The following is a 19,423-nucleotide window of genomic DNA, read 5'->3' as shown; positions in this document are numbered from 1 at the left end:
GAGAATGGAGTGCACAGACAGCTATAGGCAGCTTATAGATTTGGCAGTGAACTCTAGGCTGGCTTCTGTCTTCTTAATGAAGGCAGAGACATGACCACAGGCTGAATCTGAAAAAAGGTGGAGGGAGTGAGAGAGAGAGAGAAGAGAAAACTAGAAAATATTCTGCATAAAAAACACATTTTTATGTTTTCATGTTTTAAATCTGTTTTGTACACATTGTTGGGTCTTATTTAACTTGCAGACATTAACTTACATATGAATATCCAGTTTGCCTAAATTTGATATAAACTACCTAATTATATAATGATTTATCATTTTTAAATGGCCTTTATTAGGGGTGCCCGGGTGGCTCAGTCTGTTAAGTGGCCAACTCTTGATTACAGCTCAGGTCATGATCTCAGGGTCCTGGGATCAAGCCCTGTATTAGGCTCCAGCCCTGTGTTGGGCTCCCTGCTCAGCAGAGAGTCTACTTCTTCCTCTCTCTTTCTGACCCTCCTCCCCACTTGTGCTCTCTCTCTGTGTCTCAAAAAAAAAAAAATTAAGATTATCCTTCCTTGTGGATGATACCACTAAAATTGACATGTAATTTTAGGTATTTGGTATTAGATAAGCTATCTCATTTTCTTTTCTTCTACAGAAATGGCTTGAATATTCTTGGCTTTTTGTCCTTCCATATACATTAAATTATGTATTTAGTGCTATATTGTACAAATAAACTCGTTGAAAATTGTATTGGTTTGCCTTAAAACTATAGACCATTTTGGGGGAAATGTGTATTTTCTTATAGTTAGGATTTTTTTCCCTTTCAACGCTAAATCTACAGTCTTTTCCAGCCACTTGACACCAACAGGATGTCATAGAGGAGGAAAACTTTTTTCTCAATCCTCCAAGGTTCAGTAAGTGGAATGCAAAAATCAAACTGATAAAAGACAAATTAACAGGAGAGAAAAACAGATTTAATAAAGTGCTACGCATGCAAGTTCACAAAGAAATGTGGCTTAAAGAGGCCCTCAGAATTTGCAGGCTTATATGCCATCCCAGAGGGCAATAGAGTGTAGAGAAGAGGCTAAACAAAAGAAAAGGGGCTTGGGGGCTAGGGAGGTAAGTTACGGGAAGGTGACTAGGAAAAGTATGGTCAACAAGGATTGTTCAGTAAGATTCATTATACAGATTCAAGTCAGTGTCTTCTCCATTCCTAAGAGTTGCTAAGAGTCCTTCTCCTCCAGGAGATGCCTTTACAAATGGGAAATTCCTTTATAAATGTAAATTTCCTTTACAAAAGGAGTTTTATGCTGTTTTTAGGGTTTTTCCTGCCCCTCTTATTCCTCTGTTGCCTTTGAAATAATCATGCCAAAGTGGCATATTCTGGATTGTCCAAAAATTTGATTCAACTCTGACACCAATGATCCATAGCTGATGCAGACCCCACAGGTAAAGGGCTCCATCCCACAAGGCTGCCCCTTTTCAGATGCCAGTTGTGTGCAAGTCCCAGTACCTCTGACCAACTGGCTATAAATTTGGTATTCTCCACCCCACCCCCTCCCACCAAGGTTTGATAATTTCCTAGAAGGACTCCTAGAACTCAGCAAAGCACCTTACTTACTGTTATAGGTTTATTATAAAGGATACAACCCCAAAAAGCCAAACGGAAGAGATGGGTAAGGGAGCAAAACTTATTTTCCTTCTTCCCTTCTAGGTTTGTAGCTGACCCCTCCCCCCTCCCCAATAAATGACAGATTAACAGGAGAAAAACAAATTTAATAACATGCATACCTACTGTATACATGGGAGGGACCCAGGAAAACGGAGTAACTCCACAAACTGGCCCAAGCCACCCCCTTAAATACCATCTTCAGCTAAAGACAAAAGAAGATGTTGGGTGGGGAGGAGCCAGTTATGGGAAGTGACTAGGCAAAGCACAGTAAACAAAGTTATATTTGTTATGCAGATTTAAGTCCTTGCCCTGTCCATTGATAAGCATTTCTAGAATTTTAGTCATCCTCTTTCTGGTACAGAGAAGGGGACACGCTTACAAATGAAGATTTTCCTTATAGGAGTCTCTTCCATGTCTTATGTGTTTATGCCCTTATACAAGTCTCTGACAAAAGAGTAACTTCTCAATTTTCAAAGCTTCTCCAGTGTCTGCTGTTTTTTAAAAGTAATCAGCCTAAAATAATCCTTACGCCAAAGAGACATATTTAGGGGTGGCAAATTCTGTTCCCCTTCAGATGCATAGCATAAGTATGGGGCAGAGGCTCAAAGTTTCCATGACCTCTCCAGGTGCAGCACCCTCCCAGCTTCTAGTTATGTTCACCAACCCACAGCTCTCTGAATGCAGTCCTTTGGATCTTTAACAGAGGTCTCATAGTGTAGGACTGAATAAATCATTTGGCATTAACTCAATCTCCAGTCCCTTTCCTCTCCCAGGGGTGGGAGGATGGAGCTGAAAGTTCTAAGCTTCTAATCAAGGCTTGGTCTTTCTGGTGACCAGTCTTCATCCTGAAGCTATCTAGGGGCCCCTCAAGAGTGGCCTAGTTAGAACAAAGGTAGTCCTATTGCTCTTGCCAAAAGTTTTAGGATTTTTGTGCCAGAAACCAAGAACAAGGACCAACTATCTTCCGATGACACCATGCCTAAATTGAATCATCCAATACTGTATATACTATAATTCTCCATTTACTTAGCTCTTTTTTAATAGTTCAAAATACAAAAAGAACTTTAATGGTTTTGATGGGGGATGGAAGCAGAAAAATGTTCACCTTTAGCCCAGAAGGCTGACCCATAACCTGCATATTTCTGATAAGGATCAGATAATGCACCAGTTGCTACATTCTTGAAGGGTCTCATGACTGCCTGTAAATCTCACCAATAGTTAATATCAAACTGAGTGATAAGGACCAGAGAAATCTTGAAAAAGTAGGTTTCACGAGCAGAAATTCAAAGAAGATACCTATGACCTAATACTTCCTGCACATCCCCTTCCCCTTGAGCACTAAGCATAGAACCACCATGCCTAAATTGAATCATCCAATACTGTATATACTATAATTCTCCATTTACTTAGCTCTTTTTTAATAGTTCAAAATACAAAAAGAACTTCATACAGCAAAAGTTCAGCCCTTCCTGCCCATGGGTCCTGTCCCCGTGCTACTTAAACTTACTAAGTCACACCATACAATGTCTCAAGAATTCTTTCTTGACCATTGCGCTCCATGGCCCCCAACATTTTTTTTTCAAGTTTGATTTATTTAAGTAACCTCCAGACCCAATGTGGAGCTCGAACTCATGACCCTGAGATGGAGAGTCACTTACATGCTCCTCTGACTGAGCCAGCCAGGCGCCCGGCCCTACATTTTTATTACATTTATTCCTGAATACTTTTCTTGAAGACGTAGTAAATACCTTTTCTTTTTTTTTTTTTTTTAAAGATTTTATTTATTCATTTGACAGGGAGAGAGAGAGCGAGAGAGGGAACCCAAGCAGGGGGAGTGGTAGAGGGAGAAGCAGGTCTCCGCCAAGCAGGGAGCCCGACGCGGGGCTCGATCCCAGGACCCTGGGATCATGACCTGAGCCGAAGGCAGACGCTTAACGACTGAGCCACCCAGGCGCCCTAGTAAATACCTTTTCAAAATTAAATTTCTGACTGTTTATTACTGGGGTATAGAAATGCAGTTGATGAGTATATCAGCTATCTTACTAAATTTTTAAACTTACTTTAATAATTTATAGAGTCTTCAGGACTTCCTATATCAAGTTATATTAATTGAGAATAATTACATATTTGTTACTATCTTTTTCATCCTCATCCCATTTCTTCATTCATTCATTAATTTTTCCTTACTGCACTGGTGGTGCATCCAGTACAATGTTAAATAAGAGCGATAATAGCAAGCATCCTTATTTTATATCTAATCTTATAGGGAATGGATCAAATGTTTCAACATTACACATAATACTTGGTATATTAACAGGCTATTTTAAAGAGACTATTAAAAAAAATCATGAATCCATTTCAGTTTTATAAAATGTAGGGTTTATGCATCTACTAAGACATGCATAAATGCGTTCCCCTTCATGATGTTCCTCTTAATCTATTAATGTGGTGAAATTAATTAATTAATTTTTTAAGTGTTAAATCAACTTTACTTTCCTTGTGTATGTCCAACTTGGTCATGATATGTCTTTTATAAAAACAATTGTTGTTGAATTTAGTGTATTAATATTTTGATTAGGATATTTTAAATCCACGTTCATCAGTGAGGTAACCTGTACTTTTCTCTTTTTTATACTGTCCTTGTTGGGTTTTGGTGTCAGGCTTATGCTAGCTTCCCAAAATGAGTTGAGAATGTTATCCTCATTTTGTTCCCTAGGAACATTTATATAAGATTGGAAATATTTCCTCCTCAAATATTTAGAACTACCAGGAAAAGCCAACTGGGCCTGGAGGGATAGATTCACTAATCGACATCTTTTGGATTCCTCATTCAATTTCCTTAATGATTATAAGACTATTGGGAATTCTATTCCTTTTGAGTCAGATATAATGAAATATTTGTCTAGGGCTTTGTCTATTTGATTTAAACTCAAAAACATGTTGGAAGAAAGGCTTACTAATGTATATTGTTCTCAGATAAAAAATGTAATCCTATATTTTTAAACCCACATTTTATTACTATTTTATCCATTTCATTGAGTTTTAAAATATTACTTATAATATTTTTTTATGACTCAGAATTCTATTTGTACTTTATGCTTGGTTATTGGTTATTTTTTTATGGCTTTTGCTCATTGCTCATCATTTTAGTCCTGTTATTTCTATAAACATATTTAACTATACTTGATTTATATTCTGTGTCTCACCATTTCCATCTTTGAGGGTCTGATAAGTGCTGGCTGTCACATGTGACATGTCATTACTTTTGGGCTTTATGATTTTTGACTGTGAACTCAGATTTCTGTGGGAATTCCTTGAGGCCTAGAACAGAAGTCAGTTTCTGTAGAGATTTGTGTTTGCTTCTATAAGATTTCTGGGTCTGTGACCACTTCAATCTGACTTTTAGCTTGAGACATTTTAGACCACCCAGATGGATGACTTTGGGTCACAAGCTGTGTAGGTCATCTTTCATCTTGTGCTCATAAAACTTCTTTAGAAGACATGTTTTTTCCCTTCTCTGTACTCAGAGCCAAGTTTCCAGACAGGCAGTTCCACTTTCGGTGGGGTGGGAGGGGGTGCACAGTTCAAGGTAGTTTTAGTTTGTTCTTACAATGAAGGAGGGGCCTGTGGTGTCTCAACCTTAATGAGGAGGCCTCCTATTATTTAGAATTAGAATTGCCACCCTGAGGGGGACGGAGGTGATGTCTCTTCTCTGTGTCCTGCTGAGGAGCAAACCAAAGTTCACATGTCCCTGGGTTGGCAATGCCCTGGAATGAAAGCCAGCCTCAGTGTGCTGCACACCTCTCTGGATTTCTGCATTCACTTCATTTTAGCCCAAGTACTCCTTTCTTTGTCAGCTTATAGATGCACTTCACCTATCCTATCCAGAATTTTTGTTGTTTACAGTGGAAGAGTAAGTCAGAATCCCATGATTTTTTTTTTTAACATGCTTTCCTAATCTTTTGTGTCTTCAACAATTTCTGGGACACTGATATATGTCTAGTATGTATCAAATGCTCAGAAAATATGGCAGAATGGAGCACCTGGCTGGCTCAGTTGAAAGAGTATGCGACTCTTGATCTTGGGGTCATGAGTTTGAGCCCCACATTGGGCATAGAGATTACCAAAAATAAATAAACAAATAAACTTAAAAATAATGTGGCAGAATAAGTGACTATCACTCTTTATATGTACTTCTTGTACTTAAAGTAGAAAGCCCGGAAATGATTAAATGCTTTCTATTCATCAGTTTTTCTTAAACATGTTCTAGTAAAATATACTTAATCAGTGTATTAATTGTAGTTGGTTTATCGAATTAAAGAATTGCTTTAATGATATAAAAGTGATTATTTGAATCATCCCTTTGGTTGTTATCATTGTTTTGATCCATGACCTCAGACAGTCTGCCTAATCCTGGCCACCCAGTTTGCGGAAGCTCAGTCACAAGAAAAAAACAGAAGACTGTTGGGAAAAAAAAAAATAAATAAATAACCAAAGTAAACACTTGGGTTAAGAGGTAATTTTGGTTAAGGATAAATGACTCTGCTGCCCTCTGGAGGCCAGTTGAGGATACAGGTAACAAGTCCCTTTCCAGCTATGGAGCAAGTTTTTAAATCTATTTAACTTTTGAAACAATCTCTTCCGTGATATTATAGTACCTCATCTGAGACAAAAGAAAAGATTTTTCTAAAACTTACACCTGATTTAGCTATATTTTGTAGGAGCTCCGATTCAAGTAAGAAAACAAACTACTCTAGGGGTTTCAAACACATAGGGATTTAATAAAAGGATTTAGGAGCTTATAAAAAAAACCCTTGGAAAAGTCAAGGAGATTGTCACTACCTTTTGTATTAACAAGAAATTTTCCCATTTCTTTTTTATTCTTTCAGGTAAACTTTAGAATAATTTTGTTTACTGCCACTCCAAAAGGCCCCCCTTGGTATTTTTATTAAAATTGAACTGGTTGGAAAATTATTCATGAATTTTGAAATTTGTATCATTTATAATATTCAGTCTTCCTATTCAAGAATACCTCTTGATCCACTTATGTCTTATTTTATGTATCTCAAAGTTTTATAATTTTACTTTTGCAGGTTATATTTCTTTCTCATACAACTAAGTGATTCCTAAGTATTATACTTTATGTCCTTAGAATATGGAATCAATTTTGTCATATTTCAAGAATATTTGGGTATCCATGGAATCCTTTGGGTTTTTTTTTACTTTTTTATTTATTTAAGTGGTGTCTACACCCAACGTGGGGCTCAAACTCATGACCCCGAGATCAAGAGTAGCTTGTTCGGCTAAGCCAGCCAGGTGCCCCAATCAGCTTTACAGGTATAATTTACATTGCATAAAATTCACTCGTTTAAAGCCTACAGTTCACTGGTTTATAGTGTATTTACAGAGTTGTGCAGCCATCACCATAATCTAATTTTAAAACATTTTCATCACCTCCAAAAGAAAGCTTGTACCCATTAGCAGTCACTCCCTATTCTTCTCTCCTCCTTTTATGCCCCCACTCCCCCAGTCTCAACCCCTGGCAACTGCTAATCTACTTTCTGTCACTACAGATTTACCTATTCTGAACATTTCATATAAATGGGAATAAAAGATATGCTGTTTTGTGATTGCTTTCTTCCACTTCACCAAAATGTTTTGATGTGAACCATTAATTTTATAAATAGTGTATCCAACCACTTTGTTGATAGATTTCCTTCCAAATGTGGGATCATCAGATCTCTTTTTTTTTTAATTGAAGTACACTTGGCATTTAACATTATATTAGTTTCAGGTGTACAACATAATGATTCAATATTTGTGTATATTGTGAAATGATCACCTCAATAAGTCTAGTTAACATCCATCACCACACATAGTTACAAATTTTTTTCTTGTGATGGGAACTTTTAAGATTTTTTCTCTTAGAAAGAGAAATATATGATTTACAAATATATGTATATATATGATTTATAAATATATGATTTACAAATATTTTCTCCCATTCAGTATGTTTTCTTTTCATTTTGTTGATGGTTTCCTTTGCTATTCAAAAGCTTTTTAGTTTGATGTATTCTCACTTGTTTAATTTTGCCTTTGCTTTTGGTGTTATTCTAAAAAATCATCTCTAAGACCAATGTCAGGGAGCTTACTGCCTATGTTTTCTTCTAACAGTTTTATGGTTTCAAGTCTTAAGTTCACCTTTTATCAGACATTTTAACAGTTCTTGTTGATTCATTTGTATTTTCTAAGCACAAACATCTACTCATGGAAAATGACTATATTTATGTCTTAATTTCTCAATGGTATCTCTTTCTCTCTTTAACACTAGACAGACATTGCAGAATGATATTAAATAATAAGGCAGTGATCATTCTTTTGTTTTTACTGAATTTGATAAGAATCCATCAGTAACTCATAATTAAGTATAATAATGGCTTTTTGTTTGGAATAATTTGGAGCTGGATGGAAGGAGACTAAGACTAATTAGTCTTTTGAGATGGGCTGGTGGTAGAAATATAATTCCCTACAGTTTTAGTGCCTAGGGTGAGCAACTAAATATAGAATATATGTTTGTGGGGAAGGCTAAAATTGCACCAGAAAAGTAGGTCAATAAAGGGCTAACAAAGCCAGAGAGACTGGATGTTGGATGTTAGGTATACACAAGCCAAGTGGGGATCAGGGCACCGGAGATTAACGTAAGAAAAATCAGGCTAGAATGGATGAAACAGGTGAACTAAGTCCTAAGGCTGGGTTCCTCTATGACCCTAGCACAGTGTTGCCTGGGCTAATCAGGTCCCTTTACAAAGGTCCACGTGGGATAGATCCTGTTCCTCTCCCCTGAGTAGGGAGGGACTAGTTGTTTCTTTGCCTCGTCAAGTGGAAGAATTGAGCGCATACTGTAGGAGAGAAATGGGTTGAGGACACAATCTTTTGGCATGAATGTATCAAGAAAGCCAATAACCAGCCTCACACTCCGTGTGATGAACGTAGCTCCTGGCAAAGAAGAGAGTTCTGTGACTTTTGTGAAGCTGAAGAGTCTGAATCAGTCTAAGAAATGTTGCTTTGCGAGAAGCATCAAAGGTGAAGTTCAAATGAAGGCTGACAGGTGATTCTCAGTTCAGACTCTTGGGCACGGAAGATCATTTAATTTTGCTTTCTAGTTTGGAATATGCTCACTTCCTGTGCCTTACTGCATGAACTCAGATGCGTTTTTACATGATGGTCTCCCAGGTCTTTTAAAGAGAATTTTAGAGACTATGAAGCTCTATTCTTCTCCATCAACATGGGATGTTGAGGATTTTCTTATACACGGGGAAGTTTGTGACTAGCCCATAGCTGTGCATAGCAGGTCCTATAAATATGTACAGAATGAATGTTGGTGTTTTCTTGCAGGGTTCTTCAAGCAGAAGAGACTCTTTGGGTGACATAGTAGGGGAGGAGGATACTTCCCGTCGTTCAAAAGTATTAGGCACATTCACACCCCAAGAGTGCTTGAAATACAACCATTAGAATTTCATTTCCTCAAATCAAAGTACCACCCTCTCCTTTACAAACAGAGGGCTAAGGAATGAAGTTATTACCTTCTTAATGGATGTTCCTTTTTCTGTGAGAAAAATCTGGGATAGTTTGGAGGAGAGGGGGAGGTACAGAGAGATGCTTACATGGAGAAAAGTATACAGGGCTGTAGAGAGAGCCATGCTCTGTATAGACCTGCTCTGCTGGAACCTAATGCAGCCTGGGGCTGTGGTTATTCTTTTGTCTTAGGTGGTGATGGGCATTAGTTACAGAAACGTAGGTGAAAATGCTTGGGGAAACGTTCTCATTTTCTCTAGGGCGATAATTAATGATAATGAAAGCCGTTATCACCTACTAAATAATCTACAATGGCCCAGGCGCTGTGCACAGTGTTTCCTGTGCTGCATCATGATTTATTCTATTTCTCTAGAAAGACAAAAAAGACTAGAGTTAAATTCAGGTGGATTACAGAAAAATGCAAACTTTTATGTCTAAGTTTTTATTTCAATGACCTCCTTCTTGGTTCAGCTATAATTGGCATTCAGCAGGAAAGTTTTGTTAACATACATCTCTTCATATAGTTACAAACTTTTTTTTCCTTGTGATGAGAACTTTTAGGATCTATTGTCTTAGCAACTTCCAAATATACTGTATGACGGTGTTAACTCTAGTCCTCATGTTGTACATTATATCCCCGGTGTTTATTTATCTTACAACTGGCAGTTTGTACCTTTGACCATCTTCCTCCTCTCCCCCCACCCCTGCCACTTATAGACATTTCTTAAGTAGTGAACTAAATATATGCTACATTTCAAATACAAATGTTAAGAACATAAAGAAAACAACAAATAAAAACAAAAGTGTATAAAACGTAAACATTAAACTCATAGTTCTAATATAGGGGCGCCTGTGTGGCTCACTCAGTTAAGCGTCTGCCTTCGGCTCAGGTCATGATCCTGGGGTCCTGGGATGGAGCCCCGCATCGGGATCCCTGCTCAGCGGGGAGTCTACTTCTCCCTTTCCCTCTGCTGCCCCCCCACACCGCTCCTTCTCTCTCTCTCTTTTTCTCTTTCTCTCACTCGCTCTCTCAAATAAATAAATAAAATCTTTTAATATAAACTACTAGCAGATAAAACAAGTGTAGCTCAAAAAATAAACTATACTACATAAGATAGAAAAAAATGTAATCAGTCTTTAAAAAAACAAACAAACATGATCTTAAAAAAAAAAAGTGTCAATTGTTTTCATCATTTAAGCCGGAGACAATTTCTGTGCCAAGTTTCCTACCTTCCCAGAAATCTTTCTGATTGTCATTAACTAGGAGGATGGAAAATTGCTGTAAGTTAACTTCCAATATTTCCCCATCACATAATCACATCTCTTCTTTGATGACTGTGAAGAGATCAGCGCAAACAGTGCATTGTCTATTTTGCCGGACCGCAAGCCTTTTATGGATAACAAGTAGTAGTGTTGGGGCCAAGAAAAGCATTTTGGGTTTGTCCTCTTCTTTGCTTAGTCAAATATAGATGAAAATTTGATGCAGAATTACCCAAATCCATTTCAAGGCTCTTAAAAATGCATTTGTTAAAATGGTAAAATGTTAACATTGTTTTTAAAAGTCTTTGAACTGGGAAAGTATTTATTCTTGCAATAGAAGCCTTGCTTTGTTGACTGGCATTTTCTTACGCCTATTGAAGGTGGGAGAAGTGTAGAACAACCATATCTAATGAGGGCACTCATTTTAGATCCCAAATTTTAATGCAACAACTACTACCAGGGGTTAAGTGATTTTTCATTTCAGATTTTTTAAAAATTCCTAGTAACAGTATTATGCAATAAAATACCAACATTTTGGTATTTGGAGAGGATTAAATTTTCTGGACTGTGACTTAGGAAACGAAGATGGGCCTCTGCCAAGGGCAGGGTGCATCTCCTCAGATTGGGAGGAACGCCTTCTCTGGATCACAGCTAATGGCCTAAATGAGGCTTTATGTTGAGGAGAGGGTGGGAAAGAAAACTGCCTAGGCAAAATGGGAAAAAAAACTAACGTGATGAGTTACCAAATAAGTCACCACAGACTCAACCATGACACAAAGCGAACGACGTCATCTTCCCCCTTACTTCCACACCGCCCGCCTTAGTCCCAGTCTCAGGTGTCGGCGGCACGGTCCAACTGGTCTCCCCAGCTGGGAAGCTAGCTGTCACTCCTTGTGCTGGACACCACAATCCAGCCTCCAGGGGTTCACACCTGTGTGATCACCCTCCTCATCTCCTTGCTTCTAACCACAGATTACAGCCTTGCAAGGTGCCTGGATGATTCTATCTTGTAAAGGTGTAGCTCCCGTCTTGCAGAGCCTCTCTCTCCTTTGCTGGCTTGGAGGAAACAAGGGGCCATGTGGAGGTAAAGAACCTCAGGCAGCCTCAAACGGAGGGCAGCCTCTGGCGGACAGTCAGCAAGAAGCTGAAGCCCTCGGTCCTCCAGGTGCGAGGACGCAAATCCTTCCAACAACCTGAGTGAACATGAAAGCAAGATCCTTTCCCAGTCAAGCCTCCACCAAGACCAGTCCCAGAGGACACTTGGATTGCAGCCTCATAGCTCCTAAGCAGAGGACCCACCTAAGCCATGCCTGAACCCCTGCCCCACAGAAACTGAGAGAATGCATGTGTGTTTTAAGCCACTAAGTTTGTGGTAAAACTCTATGTTTGTGACATGGCATAGATACAAAATACACCCTGGTTTTCAGTGAGTCATCAACTCCTGCCACTTTTTTACTTCCTAAGTCCATCGCCTTTATCTTGCCACAGAACGAGGTCAGGCAGTTAGCACTGCTTGCCTGGCCTGTGGCTGCTACCCCCTTATCCCATCTGGTCTCTGTAATTCTGTGTCTGCCTGGTCAAGTGAGTGGTCTTTCAAAACATAAAACCCTTCACATCTTGCCCCTTTTTGAAACCCTTCAGCATCTTCTCCATAACTGTAGGGTGACATCTAAGCCTTCAGCATGGCCCAGAATGGCCCTTACATTTCTCCGCTCTTATCTCCTTCTACTTCTTGGAGAAAAATTTACCCTCCAGCAATCCTGAGCTACCTGCTGTCACCTGCCTCCCTCTGCATGCCTCAAGTTATTAGTCACCTCCCTGGAATTTTCCCATAATGTCCCTTCTTGCTGGAATGCTCTTTCTCTCCCAGATAATCGACACACTGAATTTTATCACAATTACCCACTTGTGGCCTGGTCTGGACTCTAGAATCTTTGTTCCTGTGGACCAGGGACTAAGCTATATTCATCTTTATATGCAGGTCCTAGCAGAGAGCCTGACACATCATAGATAGTCAACAAATGTTCGCTGAATAGAGGCCTGAATATAACCAAGAAAGGTGCCAAAGAACTTGACCTATGCCATGGTACTGGAAATAGATCATGAGTTCTTAGTAAAAATGTCCTAGAACATGGCAGGGCATGATGTCGAGGACTTGACCTGCTCTTTCACTCAATTGTTGAGTCATCCATGCACTGTCTGATTTTGTAGCAGAGACAAAAGCAGTCCTTGCTCTCAAATTGTTCATAATCTAGTGGCCATGAGAGATAGAAAGGAAAGAAGGAAGGAAGGAAGGAAGGAAGGAAGGAAGGAAGGAAGGAAGGAAGGAAGGAAGGAAGGCAGGCAGGCACCAGCACACAGCCCACGTATGAGCGAAGCATTGAGAAGCTCTCCATGCTGGAAAAGATCTACATCCAACCCAGGTACAACTGGAGGGAGAACTTGGACCGTAACATAGCCTTGCTGAGGCTCAAGAAGCCCATCACCTTCAGCAACTACATCTACCCCGTGTGCCTGCCTGATGAGGAAATCGCAATCAGACTGCTCCACGCCAGATACAGGGTGGGTGACTGGCTGGGGCAACCTGAAGGAGATGTGGATGTCCAACGTTGCCAAGGTACAGCCCAACGTCCTGCAGGTGGTGAACCTGCCCATTGTGGAGCGGCTGGTGTGCAAAGCCTCCACTCGGATCCGCATCACCGACATGTTTTGTGCTGGCTTCAAGCCCAGTGAAAGGAAATGAGGAGATGCCTGTGAAGGTGACAGTGGGGGGCCCTTTGTCATGAAGAGCCCCTTTAACAACCGCTGATATCAAATGGGCATCCTGTCATGGGGTGAAGGCTATGACAGGGATGGAAAATATGGCTTCTACACACACGTGTTCCACCTGAAGAAGTGGACACAGAAGGTCTTTGATCAGTCTGGAAGTTAGCAGACTGCTCACATTCTAGGCTCCTCACTGTAAAATTACAGAAACCAATCCAGCAGAATTATTTTTGTGGTTTGTTCCTAAAACTATATAGTTCTCAATAAAAGTGCCAGTCAACAAGCAAAAAAAAAAAGAAGAGAGGGAGGAAGGAAGGATGGAAGAAGGAAGGGAAGAAAGAAGGAAGGAAGGAAGAGAGGAAGGAAAGATGGAAGAAGGAAGGAAGGAAGAGAGGAAGGAAAGATGGAAGAAGGAAGGAAAGAAAGAAGGAAGGAAGGATGGAAGGAAGGAAAGAAAGAAGGAAGGAAGGAAGGAAGGGAGAAAGGAAGGGAGAAAGGAAGGAAGGAAGGAAATTCAACAATTACAATCCATAATCGAGGTTTGCACCTGATGGGTGCCCAACTCTTCTGTGGGGGTTGGGGGAGTAATTAAGGAAGATTTTCAGGATGAGGTGATTCCTGAGCTAAGCGTTGAAGGATGGTGACTATTTGGCAAGTTGGGGGGAGGGGGTGAGAGGAATCAGGGCCCATTTCACAGAACAGGCATTAAGGTGTAAGGCAGTCAGGGAGCTGCAGGTGGTTTGGTAAGGCTGGAGAACAGGGGACTGGAAAGAGTGGTGAGAGGTGATGCAGGAAAGTGAGACTAAGGAATCAATACTTTATGTTGAAGACATCAAAGAATCATTGTAGAATTCTAAGCAGTTTTCATGACGTGCATGGATTTGCCACCTTGAAAGATAAATATTATTGCAGTGTTTATGATGCTTGATAAATAATACCGCTCTTCCCCACCCAGGTTCTGGGCAAGTTGAAAAATTAAGTCAGGGAGCCAACAGATGGAGATCATCTGCTTTCCTGAGAAAGCAGGCTGCCTAGTGTTAACTCTCAGCACTTGGCCGACTTGCCTCCCCGCCAGAGGCCCTGGGCTGGGCGCGTCTCTTCCTGCAGCACTTGCCCCAAAGAGAAAGGGTGGAGAGGGGAATGGCCCAAATGTGAGCAAGTTTCTTCCTCCAGGATCAGAACTCAGTGGAGGGTATCACTTCACGTGGAAGGAAACAAGAGTCCCTGGATTTTTCTTTTTTCCTTTCTTTTCTTTTTTTAACTTCATCATTTAGTCTATGATCAGTTAGCTGTGTATCTGAGCCCTAGGGAGAGGAAAGCTCTGCTCCCACCTTCATGATGCAGCGCCCCCCAATACCAAGCACTTCTCTGGGGATCCTGAGCCTGCTGGTGCCCTGGGAGATTTGGCATCCTGTCAGAGGAGTGCATGATTTACTTTGCATCTAATACTAAGAATTCATTTTCTAGTCTGTTTCTCACCCCAGATAATATCCAGTTGTGTTGTTCAATATTGGTGGTCAAGAGGTTTTGCCCATGAGACCAGATGACATCATAAAACTATTCTAATAATAAAAAGCCAACAATTATGCCAGAGATTTGAATATCAACTCCTCCTCACTTTCTAATGCTGAGGGAAAAATTAAAATACAAATATTAATTCTTCTTGCAGGACCAAAGGAATTAAATTCCAAAATAAAGTTTTCTTGCCATTGTGAATTAAAAGACCAAAGGCATGTTTCTGCCTTTTCTGTCCCATTGCCTGAATCAGAGGCAAGCTCTTGGTGGCACAATGCAGTCAGGAGATGGGTTGCATGAAGGGAGGATTGAGCAAACACATCAGCCCATAAAGTATTGTGGGAGCCAGCTTCCCGGCTGCCAGAGGAGGGGTTATGCTATGGAAAGGAGATGGGCTATAATAAATGCCATGGTGTTGGGTTGGAATTGGAGGTGTCAGTGTGAGTTTATGGTCTTTAGATGTAGATATTATATTAGTCAGGATTCTCCAGAGAAACAGAACCAGTGTGTATAGAGAGCAAGAGAGAGAAAAAGAGAGAGATTGATTTTAAGGAATTGGCTCACACGATTGTGGGGGTTGGCAAGCTTGAAATCTGCAAGGTAGACCAGCAGACCAGAGATCCAGGTGTCGGCGGCACTCAAATCCAAAACAGTCTGCTGACAAAATTCCCTCTCCCCACGGGACCTGTCTTTCTCCGAAGACCTTCAACTGGTTGGATGAAGCCCATCCACATTATGGACAGTAATCTGCTTTACTCAGTCTATCGATTTTAATCTTAATCTCACCTAAAAAAATACTTTCACAGCAACATCTGGACTGGCATTTGATCAAATTTCTGGGTACTAGAAAACAAAGCCAGTTTTGGCCCCTCTTCTCCACCACAGGATGCCAAGTCCGAGGGAGGCCACAGTTGGGGGTGACAGGAACCCTGATGGGTAAGAGGAGGCTGGATTGAGATTTGGGGCATTTTATTCATTCATTCATTCATTCATTTATTCATTTATGGTTTATGCTTTCTTCCTATCTTTCCTTTATCCAGTTTTGTTGTCGTTATTTAAGAGTTAATAAAAAAAAAAAAAGCTGTGGCACTTTCCTGAGGGCTTTTCTAAGAGGTAAGAAACATGAGGCGGGAGACCAGATTTGAGGGTGGTGAAGAAAAATAAAAGTGCCTTCCGCTTATCTCCTCGTGAGTCCAGCTCATTCAATAAACATTGGTCGAACATCAGAAACATTCCTGGAGATGAAGAGAAATGAATCCAATGTGTTTGGGCCTTACAACTATTTTGCGAAATGTCAGAAGTAAAACTTTTTGTTCTTCCAAAGAACGGCATGACCCTCCCTGCCCTGAAGTCCAGAGGGACCGAGCCCTTCAGACAGGCTGGCTCGCTCCCATACTGCTGAGTTTGTGCAGCATCTCAGCCCAGTTCCTGGGGGCATTTTAAAGGAGCATTCAGCATGGTTTGCGTCACGTCACAGAGGAGATGACTTGGCCAGCTTGTCGGAAGCGTCTTTATTTTGGTGATTTTTTTTTTTTTTAGCACAGAATATCTCTTTATTGTAAATAGTATTGTTTTTTTAATTTAATTTAATTTAATTTTTATTTTTATTAAAAAAACCTTTTTTTTTAAAGATTTTTTTTTTTTTTTTTTTTTTTTATTCATGAGAGAGCGAGAAAGAAAGGCAGAGGGAGAAGCCGGCTCCCAAGGAGCAGGGAGCCCGATGCGGGACTCGATCCCAGGACCCTGAGATCATGACCTGAGCCGAAGGCAGACACTTAACCATCTGAGCCACCCAGGCGCCCCTAATTTTATTTTATTATGTTATGTTAATCACCATACATTACATCATTAGTTTTTGATGTAGTGTTCCATGATTCATTGTTTGTGCATAACACCCAGTGCTCCATGCAGAACGTGCCCTCTTTAATACCCATCACCAGGCTAACCTATCCTCCCACCCCTCTCCCCTCTAGAACCCTCAGTTTGTTTCTCAGAGTCCATAGTCTCTGATGGTTCATCTCCCCCTCCGATTCCCCCCCTTCATTTTCCCCTTCCTACTATCTTCTTTCTTTCTTTTTTTTTTTTAACATATAATGTATTATTTGTTTCGGAGGTTTTTAAAAGTAAAATAGGGGCGCCTTGGTGGCTCAGTTGGTTAAGCGTCTGACTATTGGTTTCGGCTCAGGTCTTGATCTCAGGGTCTGAGATTGAATCCCAGGTCAGGCTCTGCCCAGCAAGGAGCCTGCTTGAGATTCTCTCTCTCCCTCTCCCTCTGGCCCTCCCCACTCCCAGTCTACTCTCTCCTTAAAAATAATAAGTAAATAAATCTTTAAAAGTAAAATCCATCATCTTCAGAACATAAAAAATTAGTGAGCAAATAAACAAATAATAAATGAAGTGACCCAAGAGGACAAGATACAGAAAGAACACAGCAGTGGAGGGCAGGTGGGCAGGTGGGGTGCTAAGGCTTCCCAGGGCCAGTGGCATCTGGATTTGAATGATAAGAAAGAATGAAAATCAAATGCCAGAGTATAATACTTACAGGGAGCTGATTGTGTTGTAGACACTGTTCAAAATGGTTTAGGTGCATTGTCTTATTTAATTCTCACAGTACTTTAGGTACTGCTATGAATCTCATTTTACAGGTCATAAGACTCGGGCACAGGGCACTAAGTGACTGAGCTGGTCTGTCGATGCAGGCTATCCTGCTCTAGATAGTCAACTCTGTTCTTTTTTTTTTTTTTAATTTTTCTTTTTTTTTTTAAGATTTTATTATTTGACAGAGAGAGACACAGCGAGAGGGAACACAAGCAGGGGGAGTGGGAGAGGGAGAAGCAGGCTTCCCGCCGAGCAGGGAGCCCGATGCGGGGCTCGATCCCAGGACCCCGGGATCATGACCTGAGCCGAAGGCAGATGCTTAACATCTGAGCCACCCAGGTGCCCCGACCCTGTTCTTTAATGTCACTCAATTTAAAAAGCTGGAATTGTCATGTGGATTGTTTTACTTTCAATCTTTCCCACTATACTGCATATTCATATGCTGATTTTTACAGTAATGCAACGTAGGCCCTGTCAGTGTTCTGTTCCTAGCTTGACTCTCAATTCTACCCTGGTATATTATGCTCCTCAGTTGACTGATGTTCATCATATATTATAGAACAATTTTAGTTTGTGAATCTAACTCTGAAATACTAGCAGATGTGATTAGGTTTTACTACATTTCCTGTATGTGCATGTGCTCAAATATATTAGCAGTGAACACATAAAAACAAAATCATGCTGTAATTCTCAAGAGTTCAAAATGGACAATATGATTTTACACATCAGGGTTGAAAATGAGAGTTTTATATACTGGAATAAGTATAACAGTGTTCATTTTGTAAGTATTTCGTCCCTGTTTGGTTTTGTGACACGGTTCTTCAGAGTACTGAGTGCAAACGGGGAAGCACCTAAATGCTTAAAACAAGCTGTCAGGAAATGGCACTTCTACACTAGCAGATGGAAATAGGAAATCTAATCAATAAAACTACTAAATAGATCAATGGGAGTTCTAAAACTATTTTGAGTTCTCAGCAAAAGGGCATATAATTAGAATTGAGTATTTTCAAAACATATAGCATAAATATCTAATATGATATTAAAAAAATTCACTTTGGTGATCAAAACATACTGATTCAGGGGAACCTGGCTGGCTTGCTTGGTAGAGCATGTGACTCTTGATCTCAGGGTCGTGAGCCCGAGCCCCATGTCAGGGGTAGAGTTTACTTTTTGAAAAAAGAGGTGCCTGGGTGGCTCAGTTGGTTAAGCATCTGCCTTCGGCTCAGGTCTTAATCCCAGGGTCCTGGGATGGAGCCCCACTTCTGGCTCCCTGCTTAGCAGGGAACCTGCTTCTCCCTCTCCCCCTCCCCCTCCCCCTCCCCCTCCCTCTGCCTCTCCCCTTCTGCTCATGCTCTGTCTCTTGCTTTCTCTCTCTCAAATAAATAAATAAAATCTTTAAATAAATAAGAGGTAAAACATGCTGATTAAAACAAAAATAAAATAGTACGTTCATATATTGTCATAGTAAGACTCAGAAAATATACAAGTGATTCAGGGAATGTAGTAAGACAAACATCCTCATCCTCAAGGTCGAATATAAACTGCACAATCTTTTTGAAAAGAAATCTGTGAAATGAATCAAGACCATTGAAACATTTATATGTTCTGGTCAGGAATTCTACTTCTAGGGATCTATGCCAAGAAAAAAAGATGAGAAATGTGGACAGAGGTGTAGGTATAAAGATACGGTATGATAAAAAACTTAAAATATATATATTATAATTATATAAATAATGGCATGTCTATAGAGCAGAATGTGATGTAACCATCAGTAATTACATTTATGTAAAATGCTAATGACATGGGACATGCTCATGATATAAGGTCAAATGAATTAAATTTTTTTTTTTCTATAGAGGGAACAGGGTGAGTAGGGGAAGGGCAGAGGGAGAGGGAGAAAGAATCTTAGGCAGGCTCTATGCCCAGTACAGAGCCTGATGCGGGACTCAATCTCACCACCCTGAGATCATGACCCGAGTCGAAATCAAAAGTTGGACGCTTAACCGACTGAGCCAAATGAATTAAATGTCAAATGAATTAAAATAAGAGCAACAC

General features: G+C 40.3%; 1 protein-coding gene across 1 annotated transcript in view; it reads left to right on the top strand.

The window, feature by feature from the left end:
* Positions 1–19,423, top strand: part of LOC135364297 (uncharacterized protein C10orf67, mitochondrial-like) — a 122,164-nt gene that overhangs the window by 21,704 nt on the left and 81,037 nt on the right. The window lies entirely within an intron of this gene.

The sequence above is a fragment of the Mirounga angustirostris genome, unplaced genomic scaffold (assembly GCF_029215605.1).
Source record: "Mirounga angustirostris isolate CCGP_5_RB_7025 unplaced genomic scaffold, mMirAng1.0.hap1 SCAF_5, whole genome shotgun sequence".
In the NCBI taxonomy this organism is placed as follows: domain Eukaryota; kingdom Metazoa; phylum Chordata; class Mammalia; order Carnivora; family Phocidae; genus Mirounga; species Mirounga angustirostris.
This window is presented reverse-complemented; position numbering and strand designations above follow the sequence as displayed.